General features: G+C 35.7%; 1 non-coding gene across 1 annotated transcript; it reads left to right on the forward strand.

The window, feature by feature from the left end:
• Window positions 1-4,330: 4,330 nt before the first annotated feature.
• On the forward strand, window positions 4,331-4,437 carry LOC141425166 (U6 spliceosomal RNA). The gene has a single exon (XR_012450258.1). It is a non-coding gene; the product is annotated as a U6 spliceosomal RNA (small nuclear RNA).
• The last annotated feature ends 1,614 nt before the right edge of the window (window positions 4,438-6,051 follow it).

Genomic DNA, 6,051 nt, shown 5'->3' on the forward strand with positions numbered 1-6,051 from the left:
AGTTTTAGTTTAATGATTACAACTTTCATGAGGGCAAAGAATGAGTCTACTTTATCATTGTATTCCCAGCATCAAGGGACAGTACCTTATTATAGTAGCTTATCAATAATGATTGAAAGGTTGAAAGAGGGCTCAAGGAAAATCAAGATTATGGAAAATTCAGATTTCACAAAAAAATAGAGTTGCACCAATAACTTTAGAACTCTAGTAAATATTATTAAAGTTTTAAGGAATCTGAGGAAGCATGAAGCTTCCATCTAGTTCTCTGGTCCCTTCCTCAGGAGTAGAAGAAAAGTCCTCTCTCATCTCTTCACAAACTCCTTCCTGAACTGTGTCAGGAAGTCCAACCTTTTCCCCTTCTTTTATGCTGATTACCCTTTTTACAACTTCTGCCCCCAAGGTTGCATATGGAAATCAACAAGTATAGAGACAGCCCTACAAGCCAGGTGACCAGTCTTCCCAATTCTGTTATTGACATTCTTAATAGGTCTTAAGCAGCTCACTTAATTGCTTTTTTTTTTTTGGTGGTGGTACTGGGTTTGAACTCAGGGCCTCACATTGTTAGGTAGGTGCTCTACCACGTGAGCTATTCCGCCAGACCCTGCTTGATTCTTTTTTTTTTTTTTTTACTTTTCATGCAGAAAATGGGAGAAAATATCATCTATGAGTCAATTTCACAATTTAAAAAAAAGTATCCCATGAAATGGTGAAGATACAGGGTACAAACACTTTTAAAAATTATTTTAAAAACCTAACACATTATTAATAAAGATTTTAGTAGTTTTTAACATGATGAATGTATATAATGAATGAGATCTAGCTTGCCTGACAAGGTAGACCAAATTTGTTTCAAACATAGTCACTGTAATGAAATTTCTCATCTTAAAAGAATAATAAACTAGCTCAGAGGATTTCTAGAGAGAAAACTCAATACAACCAGAGTAATTTTCATACTATAGTCTTCTTAATTGATAACCACTTATTCAGCTAATTTCACACTACTAATGCATGAAAATGAAAAATTACATATAATTTTAATGGAGCAATGACAAACAAAAGAACTTAGATGACCTAAGCTCAAGAATATGAAAATTTATACTTTAGGATGTTTTGCTCTAGAGAAACATGTATCCGTGCTTTTAAGCATCTTATAAGATGATATTTTATTCTAATGGTATCTTTTTTCTTTCATAAACTTGGAGGATAAACACAAACTTTTAGTTAAAATAAATACAATATGAATAAAACAGTAATGAATTGTTGATTCATAATACACTAATCTTAAATAATAGTATTCTAAAAATTTTAAGTCTTTCATCCAACAATGAACAAGTCTCTTTCCACAAAATCAATGTACTCTTTTTTAATGTGTTGCTTAGCTACTGTTGCTAAGCTTTTTTAAATTTTAGTTTTCTTGGAAAGGAATATTGTGTTATATAATCTTTGGGCTCTTCTTTCTCTACTTTGACTTATATCTACATATAACACAAAATATATACAGACATATTTTAAAATAATTACACATGAAAGTAGTCAGAATTTAAGTTGTTTTAAATGTTTACACTATGTTTAGGGTTATTGGGCATACCAACTACTTACTCAATTCATTTTTGCATTTATGTCCATTTATGAAATATTTATGTAAAAATGACTATCTAATTTTAAGCAAAGGTATTCATCCTTTAGGAAACAGTATGAATACGTATTTTATCATTTGAAAAATTCCCAGTTATCTTCCTCTGGCTACATAAAATCAAGTGTAGACCTAAAATGGAGCATTCTTTCCTTTATTCTTTTACTCCTGGGCCTCAGAAAACAGTATTTCAAAGTACAGCACTTTGACACAAAGAGCTGAAGAAACAGCCTAAGAACTAGGATCTCCCTGACTTACCTCCTTCCTGAATCCTAATCATCTTTGATCCTCTTTCTCTTCTGAAGGAGAAAGAGAGGTTTTTTTCTCCCTTCTCTGACTAAGGTAGGTTCCTTTCTTAAGGAAGGCAAGTGTTATGAAATCTCATTAACCAGGAAAGACTAACTACTGGAAAATAGACTGAAAATCAAACATCACACCTACAGCTAGAACATCATTCCAGACAATTTTCTTTTCTTAATTCCCCTGAAAATCATTTACTTCCCTTCAAAAGTACCTATAGCTGCCCACCCCCCTTATGAAGAGGGTATTTAAAGCCAGTCATCTGGCTCTTTTTGAGTTTCATGTTTATATGAGCCCTTGCGCTCATTTGCACATTAAAAATTTATGTGCCTTTTCTCCTTTTGACCTTTCTATAATCAGTTTATTTCAGCAAACTTGAAGAGACAAAGCTTCAAACGGAAATGATTTTCCCATGACTCCTACACTGTAGAAAGTAACATTTTCCATAGGTAATTTTCAAAACAACATAATGTGCTGTCACTTCTCAGTTGTAAGCTCTAAATGGTCTGAACCAAGTTTATGCACAAGTCTAACTCTTGCATTACACTGAATTCTTCTAAGGTGAGGCCCTGTTGTACTTATCTTTTTACCTCTAGGGGTAAAGATTCTATTTGTATTCATAGCCAGGAGTTTCTTCAGAAGACAACATCTAATCAGTTAGGATGGCAGACTAATCCTAAAGAACATCTATTCATAAAGAAAAGGTAAGATGAATCATTCTTATTTCAAATATAGAAAAATTAATGAAAACCACTCTAAAATTTCTAGCCATCTATTGAGATCTGAAATGCCAGATTGGTGTATGACTGACTACAGGATGGGATGAAAGAAATTCTGTGCGATTAGGAACTAGCATAAATTTTACATTTCAAGGACCATTTTGATCAATTACTGGGATTTTTTATTCCTTTTGAATTTCTATTATATCTATCTATCTATGCAAATATTTTAGTACAAACTGGGCTCAGAATTGTTTTTCCCCCAATGAAGAATAGACATGTCTTATATTTTCTAGAGACAATGGATCAACTCATTTTCAAAACACATGACCTCCATCTTTGTGTTCAAATAGATCCTTCATTTTATTTTTGTTTAGTTTTTTGAGGTTGATGTCACAATGTTTCCCCAGACTGGCCTTGCACTGCTGGGCTTCAGTCATCTTCTTGCTTCAGCTTCCTGAGTAGTGGTGACTACAGGTGCCTGGAAATCCTTTTGTTTTAAAATGTTTGGGAAACACTGATGAGAATGATGTGGTCCATGTATGTCCCAGGATTTCCTTTATGACCTTCCTTTGAAATAGAGGTCCCCGAGCAGTTTATGGAATCTGCCTATGTCTTTTCATGAGATCTTCCACTGTCACTGCTTCCTGTAGAGAACCACCCTCAGCTTCAGAACCATGGCATTGTACATTATCCAGAGACTGAAACTTTGAAAGTGGAACCAAAAGCTGCAGCGCTTCTGTTAAAGATCTGTACATTTGTTTGTACATTTCAATTTTTTGCATTTTTTTAGATAACAGAACAAAATCTAATATGTTACCAATTGTTTTAGTAGCTTTCTGATTAGCTATAACAAATGTCTGAAATGACAACTATAGAGAGAAAGGGTTTATGCTGGCATACGATTTTAGAGCTTTGAGTCCATGATTGATCTGTAGACCATGTTGCTTTGGGCTTGGGGTACCACATCACAGTGGAAGTGTGTGGCAGAGAAAAACCACTTACGCCATGGCTGGGAAGTGAAAAAAAGAGAGAAAGGAAGGTCCCACAATTCCTTTCAAGGGAACATCCCCCACATGACCCAATGACCTTTCTTTAGGCGCTACCTCTCAGAGACCCCATCTCCTCACAATAGCGTCTTCCAGAGGAGCAAGTCTTTATCACATGGACCTTTGGGGGACACTTAAGATCCAGACTACAGCACAAATAAATTCCTCCTTACTGATCCCAGCCAACATAAAATCACCAGCCAGTGAGATGACACAATTAAACATCACTATCAGTAAAGAAACATATTTTAACACTAATGCTATCTGTATTACACTGGCAGAAAGCTGCTGCCCACAGTCAGCAGAACACAGGAAACACATATATCAGAGCACAAGGAGATAAGCCAGATCTGACTCTAGCTGTTGCTATCTAAAACTTTTTTTTTGTGGCACAGGGGACTGAATTCAGGGCCTCGTGCATGCTAGGTAACCACTTGAGCTTTGCTCTTTGCCCCTTATCTAAAGCTTTATCTACAAATCCAAAAATAGGATGTATACATTTTGTACGTTTCCTCAGGAAGTACCACTTTGAATGAACCTGCCATTAGGATGAAGACTTAGTAATATTATAAGGTATGTGACTGGATGTGAAAATTTTTGTAGTATTGGCTACAAAAGTGTCTTACTCAGTGCTCATTTGGGCAGCACACATACTAAAATTGAAATGATACAGGGACAATTAGCACAGCCCCTGTGCAAGGATGACAGGCAAATTTGTGAAGTGTTACATATTTTTTTTAAAAAGTGTCTTACTCAGAACTTCTGGAGAAGACATGGCCTACACAGAGAGGAACATAAGCAGTAGCTCTCAGAATGGCCATGACTGTGAGAGATTACGAGTCAGGAATAAAACAGGCAAGTAGGAGAAGGGTCCAATAACTAACTGAGAGTCACAAAATAAAAGAAGAAAGTTTGTTACAAGATGTTTTTCACAACTGTTTTACCATAAAGCAAGAGTTCCTGGGGCAACAGTAGGATGACCTGAGGTTGATGTATGCAGAAGAGGAGACAAGGGGTGAGGAGAAGTGGCAGGACCTGTTTGAGCACTATTCCCAGAGTCTAAGAACCAACCTACTCAGGAACCCATTAGTTACTCAGGACCTAGTCATAAAAGGAAGCACTAAAAACCTGCATTAATTCAATACCTGGTTAGCATATAAAATTGTGTAACATCCTATCCTGGTGAATAAAAACTTCTAGGCACAACAGAGTCACCAGCAACCCATTAAGGACCCCTCTCTTCAACTGGGAGCTTTCATTCTTTTGCTTAATAATCTTCCTACCTCTATGAGCTCACCCTTCATAGTCTATGAAGTTCATGATTCACTTTGTGAGACAAAGAAGTCAGAATGCTGACTCTTTCTGGTTAAAATGCTATAACACTTAAGCTAGCAAGGTTGAGTGGAAGTTTTCAGTCCTCCCCACATCTCCTGTATCAACTGTACTGTTTATTCTAGTTCTTAAGAGTTAATCGAGAGTGTATTTTTTCTCACATGGTCTGCTGCATCGATCAACATCAGAGTTGAGAGAAATGGTACAGAGAACATCCAGGCAAGGTTACAGCTTAGAAAAATATCTTGGGAAAGAAGTAATTTATACCATTAAGAATACAGGTTCAATAAACTGATAAAATAGCCTCAGAACAATGTTAACAAATTTCCTAAAATATAATCTGAGGAACTGCTTTACACTGAGGAGCTTGTATATTGACTTGTATTGCAAGTCAATTCTATCTGGATGTAGACATTACATCAATTTATTTACAAGGTTAAAAAAAATATATCAGTTGTTATAAAGGGGGAAGATTAATAATCAAGTAAGTCTCATATTAGTGAGACAACCCCAGTGGGCTACACTAAGTCCTTTCAAAAAGATTCCAAGCCTGAAACTGCAGGAACATTTTGAGAGGCCACCAGTGACCCATCAAATAAAAACATAAGCACCCATATTTAGTGCTTACAAGCTGCTCAGGTTTTACCATAGTTTTGTTCAATAAATGTGAACTACTGCCGAATTATTTTATGGGCCACTAGAAAAATGTTACTCCATGATATTAAATTCACCAGCACAGAGATGATTTTTGGAATTTCAAGCAGGAACTGAATTCTGAATTTGGGCAAGAAGATTAGAGATACAAACCACCATTTCTTCTGCTTCACATTTAGATATCAGATATCGCTGAGAGAATGAATGTTCATTCTTAAAGGACAATGTCCATCTAAAAAATGGAATAAAGGATTCTCTTGATTCTACATCAGAGTAAAGGTGTACTAAAATTATGTCTACATAATTTACAATGATGACAAGCTGCTTTCTGGACTATCGGAACATATTTTGGACTTGTAGATAA

Source organism: Castor canadensis, chromosome 7 (genome assembly GCF_047511655.1).
Source record: "Castor canadensis chromosome 7, mCasCan1.hap1v2, whole genome shotgun sequence".
Lineage (NCBI taxonomy): Eukaryota > Metazoa > Chordata > Mammalia > Rodentia > Castoridae > Castor > Castor canadensis.